The sequence below is a fragment of the Staurois parvus genome, unplaced genomic scaffold, assembly GCF_062004578.1.
Source record: "Staurois parvus isolate SC_StPar_1 unplaced genomic scaffold, SC_StPar_1.0 ptg000385l, whole genome shotgun sequence".
NCBI lineage: Eukaryota > Metazoa > Chordata > Amphibia > Anura > Ranidae > Staurois > Staurois parvus.
In genome coordinates, this window is record NW_028318181.1 from 1,153,292 (window position 1) to 1,168,715 (window position 15,424).

Here is a 15,424-nt window from a genome sequence, read left to right on the forward strand (position 1 = left end):
CACGGCGGTCACATGATCGGGAAAGGTCCCGTTCGAAAGAGCGGAGCGGGACCTTTCCGTGAGTACTACACATGTGTGCGGGGAGCGCGCAGGGCGCGCGCTCTCAGCACATATGTATTTAGTTCCATGGACGCAAATGTGCGGCCGCTCGGCGTCTAGGCCCAGACGCCGGGAGGCCGCACATCTGCGTGCGGCCGGCGCAAAGGGGTTAAATAAATATGACTATCAGACTAAGGACATCCAGTGGCAAAAAAAGTACTGCAGGGGGAATCCCTGGTTTGAAAGTGAATATTGCAGCAAAAGTAAATTGTATTATTTTATCTTTTAAGAGGCTGTTCATGTTTATCAAGCTAGAGGTCTGCTTTAGTTATGGTATATTATTGGTTATGGTATACATTATTAACATAGAAAGTGTGTAGCATGGTTGCTATAACCTCAGCCAGGCAGTCAGTAAACATTAGTTTTTTTAGCATGCTTTAGAACAGTCTTTCCCAACATTTTCAACACAGAGGAACCCTTGAAATAACTTTCCAGTCTCAGGAAATCCCTGCTAAAAATTAATTCATCTACAACTCCTGATACATTAGTGTGATGGTCAGTGGGAAGAATGTTCCTTACACATGTGGACATCAGGAAGAATTGTCCCCTTATCGATAGCTAAAAGGATCAACGGTGTCAGAGGGAACTTATCTGAAAGGCAGAAGTTGCTCATTGCTCAAGGAACCCTTAGAAACATCTGGAGGAACATTAATGTTCCATGGAACCCTGGTTGAGAAGCCCTTCTTTAGAATATGACAACAAATATCTGAACTCACATTGCTTCACTGTCTTTCAGAAACAGTTGATTTTAGTTTGTACTGGTATAGGGCACCATGCTTCAGTTACTAACACTGGGGTCCTAATAATAAATATATTAACATATATTGTATCAGAAGAATAACCTGTAATACCAAATGAGTAGTATGCAAGAGAGCAAATCAGTATTGCGCTGCAATACACGGAGGTGTACTATGGTCTGTACCAGTAGTACCCTTAGGTCTGTACGATATGTGTCTGTTCCAAAATTAAAGTGTTACTAAACCCACAACAGTAAAATCAGTCTGTATATGCAGTAAAGCATGCTTGTTATACTCACTGTGGAAGCTAAGGGGTTAATCCTCTACATTGTGTTAAAAGGCTGTTTGAGCTTGACTTCTCTGATCCTCCCCTTCTTCCAGTGTCCCTCTCTTATCTCCTGATAAGACATATTGTGTGGAGTTACTCAATACTCATGCACATGCTCAGTTTGGTGTGTATTGGTAGGGAGGTTTTTTCTTGGGAGAATGCATGTGATCAGCACAGGGCCAATCAGCACTGTCCAAACAGAGGTCAGGGGTTCTGCATCTTCCCAGAGCAGAGTGAAAACTCCTCTTACAAGCTTTAACATGTGCTCTGCTGGACACTGACAGAAGTCACAAGACTGCTCTAACTGCTGATGAGAAAATTTATTTAGCAGTTTATATTTACTAAAATAATTGCACTTCCATATTCTGTGCGCTGTGGGAGACCAGATATAGTGAATTCAGGGTCCTGGGTTTAGTAACACTTTACTAGACATGGGTTCATTTTAATTTCATAAGTAGATTTTCTAGTTTCTACAGTGTTGCTTCCAGATCAAACCTAGGCAGTTATGAATAGTATTATTCTATTTGCAGCATAGAGTGCAGACAGGATCTGTGTCAAAAGATTTATAACGGGGTTTCAAGACTATCGTGCACAGTTATTTTAAAGATGGGGATATCAGTAACACATGAATGTCCTCTTCAGATAAGTAAGACCCAACATATCCATTATGATTTATTACCTAAAATGGCAGCATGACACTGTAAATCCCCAATAATTGTTCTAGGTTTTAATTGCACTCTAAAGTGTTTAGCTGAAGAAAGCCTTTAAATGGGACTGTAGATTTCTTATGTGTATAAGATTCCAATACTTTTCATGTTTTGTTTAATATGCTGCTGTTAATTGAGATTTATGTATTTCTGACTTGATGAGGAAGTTAAAAGCTCAAATACAGGTTTGAGACGTAGTAAGATACATGATGTAAGATCCTAGATTGTAAGTTCCAAGGAGCAGGGCCATCGAACCCCTCGTGTATTGAATTGTATTGTTACTGTACTGTCTCCCTTTATAATGTACAGCGCTGAGCAAACAGTTGGTGCTATATAAATACTGTATAATAATAATAATAATGATGTGCATAGAAAAAAAATCACAGAATATGATTTTTGTGAATGCATTGGAAATTCTTCTGCATACTGTGCATCATGGAGAGATGCATTTGCAGCTTTTCGTGCATTGAGGTGTGCTGCCAGCCCATTCAAACTTAGTGGGCTGATTAACAAAGCAAGCATGCACAATTGTGGAGGGGCACTTAATTATTTCAAGTAAAACATATCATTTTGTATACAGGTGAACTCCCTTTATACTGATTGAATAATGGTTAAAATTGCTCTGTGATATGAATGATGCAATAATCTGACCTTACACTAAAACAATTATACTGTAGTTGAGTGGGTTGGGCTAGAATTTTTTTTTTTTTTCCAAAAACAATTTTTTTGAGAAAAGAGGCACAATGATAACATATACAGGTTACATTTGGATCATGGAAAGTCTCAGCAAATGCTAGTATGCCCTGTTGGGATATACATCTGAGGTATACATAGTTTCATCACATAACAATGCTGAAAACAAAAATAAACGAAAAAACATAATCCAAACAAAAACAGACATAAAGAATGATGTGAACATAACAATTGGGTACATGAATCAGCAAATCCTCATATAGTCCCTTTGATTACAGAATGCAATGCAATACATGGTGAAAGGGTGGTTATATCAGTGGGTAATTGGATGGCCATCCCTGGGGGTGGAAGCTGAAGAACTGTATTTGTACCTGTGGGTCTTCTGGTAATTGAAGTTCACCTAAACACAAAGAAAGAATTTTTTATTAACTTCTGGAAAAAGAAAGTTTTAAGGAGTTTACTTGTGGATGATTTCTCTTTTGAATTCTTCTTCTTCTCATTATTATTCAGTAATAATAATGAGAATATAGTGCCAACAGTTTGTGCAGCGCTTTACAGTATAAAGAGAGACGGTACAGTTAAACTTCAATACAAAAGGGTTAAGAGGACACTGCCCATGGGAACCTACAATCTAAGCTGTATATGGGCATTCAAAACCTATATACATTTACCGGTAATTTGATCTAAAATCTTTCAAGGTTCTAAACGTTTAATGTATATTGACCACACTAGGCCATCTGATCTGCCATATTTGCACACATTTATATCTGAAAGAATGACCCATTGGTAGTAAAGTTTTTGTTTTAAACTTTTTTTTTATTTTTTACTTTAGGTTTTTCTCAAGGACACATATAGGGTCACAGCATTTAAAAGAACAGTACAGTGGATCAGGTCACAGGAACAAGCTGAAGACCATTCAGCAACTGCTCATAATGACAGACCAGTTCAAATAGGCCATTGGGCGCCAAGTGTGCACGCTAACTGGAATGCGTGGGTGCCCGATTGCATGTGAGCGTGCGCTCACAAATGTGCGCAATGAACCGGAGCAGCACATCTTTTGTTTCTTCGCTCATAAATATGAGCATGTGAGCAATGCATACGAATATGAGCATATGTCTGTACTGGTTTTCTGGTGCTAGAAAAAAATTACCCTCCACAAACGGGATATATCCGCTAAACCTGTAGGTAAATAACAAAACCAGAGCCTTCTCTAAGTGGAAGAGCTGGTTTAATAATAACAAGGTTGCCATTGTCTCCACTCAAGACAGGGCCTCTGTGAACAAAGGGGACTCCCTTCCTAGGAATATAATTAGTAATCTAAACAAAGTAAGTGGAAGCAGAAGAACTACTGCAACCAACATATACAGTTACAGTGGTAGTAAACTCACAATGCATAATTTGCCTTAATAGAAGTCATTTGCTATAACTTATTTTCACTGACATTCCCGCCGTCCTCACCTGAGCTAATAGTTGTGATGTCACCAGAGCATGCGCAATTTGTCCATCATCTACGGCATGATCTGTGTGCTGTCAGTCAAGACAGCCTCCTGCCATGCCAGTGCCACTGTTACTCGCGGCATAGCGATTCTGTATCATGAGAGTAATTTCCCACTGCTGAGGCTAGGAAATATATAATACACATATGCAAGATAATGGGCTGCCATTACAGAGAAAGGGCGGACTCAGTATAATGCAGTATCATGAAAGTAAGGAAAAAACAATTATATTACAAGCTTTTACGAGAAATAATAGAGTAATGGGCATTGTCATGAATTAAACTATTGCCTTTATGTTTTTGTCTGTTTATGGCAGCTGAGTTTACTACCACTTTAACCATATATATATATACATGCACACCAGTGTAGAAATCATGCAAGCTTTATATGAGAAGAGATCTATAACAGTACATATATACAATGTACAAACAGGTATTATCAGCAAATTGGCACAATAGGAGTCCTGGTGGAACTGTGCACATATACGTAGGTTTATATAGTTATTAACCACTTCTGTCCAGCCCATGTACATAAACGGCCGTACGGGAGCAGTGCAGGGGTGGGTGGCCGTTTATAAATGTCCTCCCACTTCCCTGCCTGTGCGTGCTCCCTGGGAGCACACGGCACCGCGATTCGGTGCCCGCTGTTTCCTTTGGACACAGCGGAACACCGATCACTGTACAGGACAACTGTGTGAGATCCTGATCATGTGATCACTTATTGGCCAGTCGGTGATCACATAAATAGTAGTAAGCAAGATGTCACTTCTGACATCATTGCTTACTACTAGTGAAATCTGTGAATGATTACAGAGGTCACATGGTACAAGGCTATTCACAACAGCCTTGTACAATGTGACAAGCTGTGACCAACCACAGCTCGCACAGTATTTCTCAATGGCTGCAAGAATGCAGCCACAGAGAAGGAGAAATGATTGCTTTTACAGCCTGTATGGGTGTAAAAGCAATCGGTGTAAAAAAAAAAAATCTTCATCACCCCCCACAAGTAGTACAGTGTCACTATGGTGACACTGTACTGCTAGTGAGATGGTATGTTAAAAAAACATAAATAATAATATAAAAAAATAAAATAAAAATGTAAAAAATGTTTTAAAAATTGTAATTTTTGGTTATAAACTAATTTAGTTTTTTTTTTTTTTGCTAAAAAGATAACTGAATATATTTTGGCCAAGATTTATGAAGAAAGATTCTTTATTTCCAAAATTTTATAAGAAAAGCACTTTTTTTTTCTAAATGTTTGGACTTTTTAATTTATATAGCAAAAAAATAAAAATCCCAGTGGTGAATAAATACCATAAAAAAAGTTTTATCTGTCTCAAAAAAAATGCTACAAAATTCCTATGGGTACAGTGTTGCATGACCGCGCAATTGTCATTCAAAATGTGATAGCAGTGAGAGCTGAAAATTGGCCTGGACAGGAAGAGGGTGAAAATGTCCGGACTTGAAGTGGTTAATGGAGATACCTCCAGATGGACGTTGCAGCAAAGTCCAGTTGCAAAGGCCCCTGAGAATGATGCAGTATATGTCTTTGTGTCTGAGACCTGAAGACAAGATCAGCAGCCATGCGGATAGTCTAACTGTTGTCCAGCTATCTGGCACTGTGCATGTGAGATAATAACAACAGGACAGAGATCATCTGTCTGTCATAAGGATTCAGATGCCCACTCGAAAAGCTATGGGCAGCTGCAGTTAAACTATCAGAACTTATAAACTATTAGGAATACTTTCATAATAGTCTCCACTTCTAGTCTGTGTGAAAAGAGCAACTTCCCTGGACAGGACATGTGACTGAGACTTTCTGTCTTCACTTTCTCCTTCTGGGGTTTTAAAAGCCTCTCCCCAAGACAGGAAGTGTAATACACAATACTGTGATATTAGCAGCTAACAGTAGAGGGCAGCAGATCCCTGCACTAGCAATGCCTATGTCTCCAGGGTTGGTTAGGCAGTCCAGAATGAGGGAGGATCAAAGATTTAGCCATTTCCCGACCACCCTATAGCAGAAGTACTGCTACAGAGCAGCAGGGATACGCAAAATCACGTATATACGGGATTTATACGTGTATATGTGTGTCATGCGCTCCCTACCACTATTGGCTCCTTGACACGTCAATCTCCGGGTCCCGGCCACTGATTCTCAGGGATCATCGGTGGATCTGACAGGTGAGAGGTCTATGTGTAAACAACACAGATCTCCTCCTTGTCAGCAGGAACATGCTGCTTTACATTGCTCTGCACAGCAAAGCAATACAAAGCAGCATGTTTACATAGCAAAACAGCACACAGCAAACAGTTAATCCTTGATTGCCTCACATGTTAACCCCTTCCTGCCCAGTGTCATTAGTACAGTGACAGTGCTTTTTATTAGCACTAATCACTGTATTGGTGTCACTGGGGATGTCAGTGGCAGTTAGTCAGTTCCCACCCAGTGTCAGAATGCCTGGCACAGTCCCGTAGTCCTGTAATAAATCGCTGATCCCTGCCATTACTAGTAAAGAACAAAAACAATTTTTAGTATATAAATTGTAGACGCTATAACTTGCACGTAAACCAATTCATTTACACGTATTGGAATTTTTTTTTAGCAAAGACATGGAGCAGAATACATTTTGGCTTAAATTTATGAAGAAATTAAATTTTACATTTTTGTTCTAATGGGTATGTTTTATAGTAAAAAGTCAAAAAGATGTTTTTAAAAACAAATGTCGCTCTTTTTTTGTTTATAGCACACAAAATAAAAAATGCAGAGGTGATCAAATACCAACAAAAGAAAGCTCTATTTGTGGAAAAAAGTGAGATAAATTTAATTTATGTACAGCATTGCATGACCGCGCAATTGTCAGCGCTCTATTGCAAAATATGGCCTGATCAGGAAGAGGGGTAAATCCTCCGGAGGGCAAGTGGTTAAGACACAACAGGGCCCTAGGCAGGGTAGCAGCTTTACCTACCATCACTTCAATTGGCTTTGATAAGGACTGCAATAGCCACACCATTTAAATTGTATTGGCATGGCCTGTCCCATCAATAATCAGCTGCCTACAAGTGCATCCCCCATATAAAGGGACAGGTAGATGCAGCTTTCCTGCGTTTTCCTGTTTGCATTTTTTAGCGATTTTTATAAAAAAAATATTTTTTTTTGATCAAAAAAGTCCAAAAAAACTGGTTTGCGGCATTTTACCATGTTTTGCAGCGTTAGAGCATTTTTACACCTAAAAAACTCCTCTAGAAACCCACTAATCCTGGGTTTATTTTCCAGCCAAAAAACGTTGATCACAGTCTATGTGTGCATGGACACATAGGATAACATGCTGGGGGGTTTACTGGCTGTAGAAAAAAATGTCAAAAGCCAAAAACAGCCGCTGTAAAAACGTCCAGTGTGCAAGAGGACTTATGCAGGCCATAGATGGGTCAAAAACCATTTTTTTAAAAAAAATAAAAAATCAGTCATTCAATAGGCCGACGTTATCACCAACGGTAAAAAAAATCGGCCGATTTTTGTCCCATCCACGGCCAGCATTTAATTACTTCTATCCCTGCAGAGAGCTCCGCTATTATATTTGACATAAAAAAATATTGTGATTGCAACAATGTATCTATTTGTATCCATTTCGGATACAGATGTTTTTATTCGGATAATTGTTGCAACCGCAATATTTTTTCATGTCAAATATAATAGCAGACTGGTATTATTATTCTTTTTCTTCTTCTACTTTTTTTCTTCTTGCAGGTTCATGCGCAGATTTTGTATCGGTAAAAAGATCGGCCGATTTGCCCATCATTGCCGGGTAAATTGACCGATCGGCAAAATCAGATGATTTTTTTCCAACTTCACTGATGAAAAAAATGTGCCAGAATCCTGAAAAACGGCCGACCAATTAACCCACCAACGGTGCGAAAAATTTTTTTTTGGCCGAAAAATCGGCCGATTTTCAACCCATCTATGGCCTGCATTAATTTGGGCTGAACTGCCCACCTCCTTCCCCTAGGCGCCTCTCTAGGTTGCCTTGTTGCTGATCTGGTTTTGCTATCCCAAATATCTACCCACATATCTACTATTTCAAACACTTTCTTGTCCTATTCCATGTTCCACTGCCTTAGGTTGGGTTCACATCTGTGCGGGTGGTGCGGCTGCGGATCCACATGAAAATCCATGCAGCAGCACCACCCGCACAGAGGAATGCGGACCCACGGGCTGGTGCCATTGCTTCTAATGGCACTCCGCCCGCACTGGAAAATGTAACCGTACTGAGAACTGAGATTCTCATGCGGGCTGCGTTTTCAGAAGAAGTGCAGGGACTTCTCCCCTGCATGTCACGGGGCACGGGAGTCCATTCAAATGAGTGGGCTCTCATGCCCATTCAAAATGTGGCACGCACAGCCGCATATATGTGAACCAGGGGTCATTGTTGTTCCTTTGCTAACAAATCTGTAGACTTCCATGTCCAGGAGTAAATAAAAAAAAAATCTGCCCTGTGTGGCTAACGTAATGCTTCCTTTACAGTAGTAACTCTATATTTGTTATTAATTAGAAAATAAAACCCAAAGCGGCCATTACACTTACTGGCTGCAAGTGCCCATCAGTTTATGCTAAAATGGAAATAAAACCATCAGTTACTTTAAATACAGATTTTTTTTTTTACTGACCTCCTGGCTGAGATTATTTTTTAGAACATGTAGATTAGTCATGCTGTGTTACAATATACTTACAAGAAAGAGCTATTGAAAGGCACAGCAGGACGTTGTTCAGCAGCTCAGAGGAATAATACTTCCCCTCCAATAATAATACAAAATAATATCCCAGGACTAACCTGCTCATATAAGCAAGATGTACTTTATAGTTCTCCTTTTCCTCTAATTTCATGAAGAACAGCAGGACAAACATCAGGTTGGAGATTTATAGGTACTGTGCTCGTTCTTGCCAACTCACCAAAACAAAGAAAAATGCAATCTACTGGAAATACAAAGCACATGGTTCAGCTAGAAAAAATCTTCACTTTGCAATTAAACCTAGTTGGAAATATGCAGAGTTTTCCTACAGGCTATTTTTTAATGAATGTACAATCTATATATACAGCATGGGATTCCCGGCACTTTAAGGACTTCAGCAAAGGAGAATATACACACCGGCCACTTTATTAGGTACGCCTGTTCAATTGCTTGGTAACACAAATTGCTAATCAGCCACTTGCATGGCAGCAACTCAATGTATTTGGACATGTAGATGTGGTGAAGACGACTTGCTGAAGTTCAAACAGAGCATCAGAATGGGGGAGAAAGGGAATTTAAATCGGAGCTCCACCCAAAAGGGGAAGGTCCACTTTAAGCCTTTGTCCCCCACTCCCCATTAAGGATTGGCATCTATGGGGAGGGGGTACCCAAATTTGGCAGGTATCCGCTCTACTGCGATTGCCTAAGCGATCGGAAGTGGAAGTTGTCCTCCCCCCTCCCTCCCTGTAGTCTTCTGGGACACGTGACAGCTCCCAGAAGACTATGGGACCATTCACAAAGCGCAGTGCTTCTCGCACATGCGCAGTTGGCACCTGGCTGTGAAGTCACAAGCTGTCACAGCCGGGTGCCCACACCAAAGATGCTGGAGCCAGGGAGAGAAGATGACCGGTGAAGCCAGCGGTGGTGAGGAAACTGCTAGACCAAGGGACAGGTAATTGTCTGTATTTTAAGAGTCAGCAGCTACAGTTTGTGCAGCTGCTGACTTTTTTTTCCAGGTGGAAATCCACTTTAAGGCCCCATGTACACGGGACACTCCTGAACAATGGAAACTGACTGCTGGAAAACGTAGGTTAAAAAACATCTGTTTAGCTGCGTTTGCATAAAGCATTTAACGGGTTTATGCGTGTTTATGTGCGTTTGCATTTAGAAGCGTTTTTTAAAGATAAACACAGGAGAACCTCCCAAATGCCCACAATGCACTGAAAAGTGGTAAATTATTAACTATTTCAGACTGTTTCAGAGAAATACAGAGAGTAGAAGCAGAGAAAGCAGTATGTGTTGACATTAGCTAGGTGTGAGTTGCTCATTAACATTTCTTTTGTTTCCAAGGGTGGGAAAAGTGTCTGGTGGAGTGAGTCATTAAGGCCACCTGGCAGAGGGTCTTCTTGAGGAATTTGACCTGTGAATGGTCCTTAACATATCTTTTGTTTCCAAGGGTGGGAAAGGTGTCTGGTGGAGAGAGAGTCATTAAGGTTTCCTGGCAGGGGGTCAGCATGAGGAATTGGAGGTGTGAATGGTCATTAACATATCTTTTGTTTCCAAGGGTGTGAAAGGTGTCTGGTGGAGAGAGTCATTAAGGCCACCTGGCAGGGGGTCTTCTTGAGGAATTTGAGGTGTGAATGGTCATTAACATATCTTTTGTTTACAAGGGTGGGAAAGGTGTCTGGTGGAGAGAGTCATTAAGGCCACCTGGCAGGGGGTCTTCATGAGGAATTGGAGGTGTGACTGGTCATTAACATATCTTTTGTTTCCAAGGGTGGGAGAGGTCTGAGGTGTGAATCGGTCATTGCAATGTGTGGCAAGCTTGGTAGGAATATCCTGTATGCAGTGTTTTGTCCATCTGAGCACCTTGAAAATGCTTTGCATGCATTATTCATGATGAAAAATGCTCTGGAGAGAATTGGGAACTGGAAGAGTTAAAACAAATTTTCAAACACAAATGCTTATAAATGCGGTTTGCCGCGTTTAGCCGCATTTACAAGCATTTTGCATTTGAAACGATGATAAAATTGACCACTGAATGCAAGTTTAGTGCGTTCAAAAAAACGACTGTAAACTCAAATGCCTGTAAACGAAGATGTGTACATGGACATATAGGAAAACATTAGGGAGAGTTCAGGGGCTGCTGAAAAAAATGCTGAACAGCTCTTAAACATGAGTTTATCAGCTGTAGTGTACATGAGCCCTAAGTGACTTTGAACATGGCATGGTTGATAGTGCCAGACAGGCTGGTCTGGGTATTTCAAAAACTGCTGATCTACTGGGATTTTCAGGCAGAACCATCTCTAGGGTTTACAGAGAATGGTCCAAAAAAAGAGAAAATATCCAGTGAGCGGCAGTTGTGTGGACGAAAATGCCTTGTTGATGTCAGAGGTCAGAGGAGAATGGGCAGACTGATTGCTGCGACATTCAGATGGTGGAGTCAGAATGTGGCATAAACAACATGAAAGCATGGATCCATCCTGCCTCGTATCAATGGTTCCAGCTGATGGTGGTGGTATAATGGTGTGGAGGATATTTTCTTGGCACTAGCAAGGTGAACCTAATAAAGTGGCCGGTGTGTGTAAAATGTTTATTCCATATGGATGCTTCACTTTGCCACACACATTAGACACCAAGGGGACATGGTGTCTAATGTCCTGACGAGCTTAGTGAAAGGACTTTGCTTGGACTGTCCAGAGAGGGGAGGTTGATCTCCTTGAGTCGCTGCTACAATACTTAGTCCATCCCTTTACTTGTGTGAGGACTTGGCATAGTTCTGGAGTATCCCACTCAATTCCCTAACCCCTTTCAAGTTACCCAAAAATAAAATATTCAAAAAAAATACCCCTGGACTGTTTGTTAAGCCAAAGAGTTGTTGTGACTGTGTGCCTGGCCGCGGGGCAACTATTGGGAAAAGAACTTAGGACATTATTCTAGGAGCTCCTATGGGGGTAGCACTACATGTATATAACCCAAAAAACCCACCCACCCTACAGACCCTAACCCTGTGATAGCAATGCCACTGTGTAAACATAACATTGATATACCTACCCATATACCCAGTGGTGTATTTAGGTTTTGTGCTGCCCTAGGCAACACAAAAATCGGTGCCCCCTTCAGAGAGAGCCTGACATTGACCAACAACACCCCTGCCTCCCACTCGAGAGAGCCTTCCACTACAACTGCCCCCCATACACCAGCCACCATCCCCCATGGTGAGAGAGAGAGACACTCACCTTAACAGCTCCAGACATCCCTGGGAACGAGAGTCGGGCTGTGCATACACCATCATGAAACTCGCAGCCTCTCTTGGAACCCACCAGGTGCCCTTGCCATGTGTGTCCCCTCTTCTGAGAGGCAGTGCTGCCCCCCTGAAAAATGCTGCCCTAGGCAAATGCCTTGTTTGCCTTGTGGTAAATACACCCCTGCATATACACATATTGAGGTCCTGAAACAGGGCTAAGCAAGCCTTAGTCCTTAGTAATCAATGAAAACCATCTTAACAGCATTGTTAAAGTAAATCCATGGTCAAAATGCAAATTGATATAATAATTGTATTTTATTTATTTCTTGCCTACTTCTATGATCCACTTGCCCTCCAGAGGATTTACCCCCCTTCCTGTCATTTTTCGCGCTGCAGCCAAATCAAATTTACGTCCTTTTTTCCCACAAATTGAGCTTTCTTTCGGTGGTATTTGATCGCCTGTGCTTTTTTTATTTTTTGCACTATATAAAAAAAAAAGCCCGACAATTTTGAAAAAAAAACATATTTTTGACTTTTTGCTGTTAAACATGATCTGTAAAAAAAATTTAAAAATCCAATTTCTTCATAAATTTAGGCCAAAATGTATTCTGCTACATGCTAAAAAAAATCCCAATAATATATTATATAAATTAATTGGTTTACATGAAAGTTATAGCAGTTACAAATGGCGGTATAGATACTGGGATTTTTTTTTCCATTTTTACTAGTAATGGCGGTGATCAGCGACTTATAGTGGGACTGCGGCAGACATTCTGACACTGGGGGGGAACTGACTTGGTATCACTGACATCTCCAGTGACACCAATACAGTGATCAGTGCTAAAAAAAAGCACTGACACTGTACTAATGGCACTGGGCAGGAGGGGGTTAACGTGAGGGGAGATCAAAGGGTTAACTGTGTGCTAAGAGTGTTTTACTAGGGGGCGGGATGTGTGTGATTCACTGTAATCACACTGCTGTGGATGGCTGTGCTGTGTCCAAGCTGACAAGGAGGAGGACTGTTAGTAAACAAAACAGTCCACCTCCCCGTTAGAGATCCTCGGAAATCACTGGGCGCCGGCTAGTAATTACTGGCCGGGGCCCAGTGATTGAAGGAAAAGGAAAACATGGCACCTGCCCCGGTCTATGACTGGCTATAATGCAAGGATTACTTGAACCGGGCGACACATGTCAGTAAAGGAAAAAATTTAAAAAATGTTCATAAATCAACTCGCGAGCCAGCTTGCCAACAACCAAATTGACCTGTCTAACAGTATGCGTTAAAAGCAGTGATTGACAGCCGTGGACGCAAATGGCGGTGTGGGTCAGGTGCACTCGCGGCTTGCGCGTGCCCCCTACCCAGAAATGCAAAATTACTTATATATACGTGATTTTGCGCACCGCTGCCGCCTATAGCAGTGTTTCTGCTATAGAGCGGTCGGCAAGCGGTTAATCCGAATGATCTTGATGTTTGTAAACTCACTTTGTGACAATCCCCACACATTTACTTCCTTGAATGCAATGACACGTATTCACTATGTGAGCAGGCACTGCTGTGTCACACATTTCACAGAGCCTACTTTCTGAACTACAGAGGTGCTGAAAGATGGAGTTTCAGGAGGCGGAGTCAGTACAGGAATCACTGCCTGCAGGCAGCAAGGTATCATGGGATATGTAGTCCTTAGAAATTGAAAAAAAACAGCAGAGGAAAAGTTACAAAACAGCAGACAGGCAGTAATCACAATATCAAAGGAACATTTTCAAGTAAGATTATATTGCATTGTGAAAATACCTGTTGTTTTGTATTGATACTATGGTGATAATGTTCTAAAATAAAAGTGTATTCTGTGACCATAGATTTCCTTTAAGATAATGCAAGCCGCAGTTGAAGAGAGAAGGTGAGTCCAATGACATCACTGCTATCCGGCAACCAGGTAAACTCTGGATGACAGGCAGGGTGAGGCAGCATTAAGAGGATGATCAACCAACACATATAAACAACAAACACGTAAGGAAAACAGCAACAGGCTCACTGCCACATGGAGAGCCACTAACATGAATAGATTTATAAGCTAAGACTGGAAACGCTGTGTAGGTGACAGAACAGAAGGAAAAAGCTAACAGTAGAAACCACAAAAGGAAACAATGCACTCATACCTGGGAATAAACTAGGGTTGCCACCTCATCCCTTTAACCCAGAACAGATATTAATTACACAGGTTCTGAGGCTAATTTAATTCAGATAAGGCACTACGTGAGTTTACTTACCACTGTAATCAGCCACAGAACCTGTGTAATTAACGTGTTAAAGGGATAAGGCGGCAACCCTAGAACAAACAAGTAACAAAAAAAATACAATGTTGGTATCAACCAAATAAAAAATGGTAAATGAACAAAAAAAACAACAAAATAAACATGAGAATAATGACTTAGGACAAAAAAGTAAAGTAAGTGGAAAACACCACAGCCACCAGGGCAGTACGAATGTTTAAGATGATATTGGGGATGGAAGTCGGAACAGATGGAGCCTCAAAAAGAGAATATATACCTCTAAAAGAGCCATTACCCTCTGAGCATCATCTGCTACTTGTAAGTGTGTAATGGTGGTGTCATTACAAGAATGAAGCAAAGGAGAGTTGTTTGTTAAGTCTTTTTAATTGATAAAATCTGCAATGTGTAAATCCACCAACATTCAATCTGAAGCAAAACACAATGATGGTTACCACACTCCTTCAGAAGGGAGGTCTGCTCAATAAGCATGCATATTTGCTAGGGACAAGGAGGCATAAAATGGGGGGGGGGGGGGGGGCACTGGTTGGTCAAATGTACCTGACACCAGCACTTTGCATAACACAGTCTTGTGATCACACAATTCACTTTTCCAATATAATAAAGAGCACATGGGCAGTGGAGTAAGTAGATACCAATTTCTGTATTACAGGAAAGGTGGGGACATATGGGTATGGTCTTGTCTGTTAGAAGGTGAAATAAAAGAGACATTGGTAAAGAACTACAGATACTACAGTTCAGACACCTATAGCACCCTAGTTTTCTCTGAGGAAGGCAAAAACCTATCTGTTCTTGTGCCTGCAGATTTGCTGAGGGTTACCATAGTCTTCTATTATATCTGCATTCAGGAGTTTTGGTGCACCTTCAGAGAGCGGATCAAACCCGCAGGATATAATAGAAGTCTATGGCTCAGTGCAGCTAACCCTCAGGAAAGCTGCAGGTGCACTGCGCTACACCCACGGATCAGTGTGAAAGCAGCCTAATAGTTTTTAACCCTTTTATAGGTGCTAATATGGCCATTGCAAAAGCGCAGCATATGTGTTGTTTAACTGCTTCCTGACTGCCCATAGCCTATAAACAGTGGACAGGAAGCAGTGCCAAGGC

General features: G+C 41.2%; 1 long non-coding RNA gene across 1 annotated transcript; it reads right to left on the minus strand.

Annotated features, from left to right (window-relative positions):
• Positions 1–2,557: 2,557 nt before the first annotated feature.
• LOC149455891 (uncharacterized) lies at positions 2,558–9,019 on the minus strand. Its single transcript, XR_016314004.1, has 2 exons — positions 8,886–9,019; positions 2,558–2,964 (listed from the first exon to the last, which is right to left on the minus strand). It is a non-coding gene; the product is annotated as an uncharacterized LOC149455891 (long non-coding RNA).
• Positions 9,020–15,424: the final 6,405 nt, after the last annotated feature.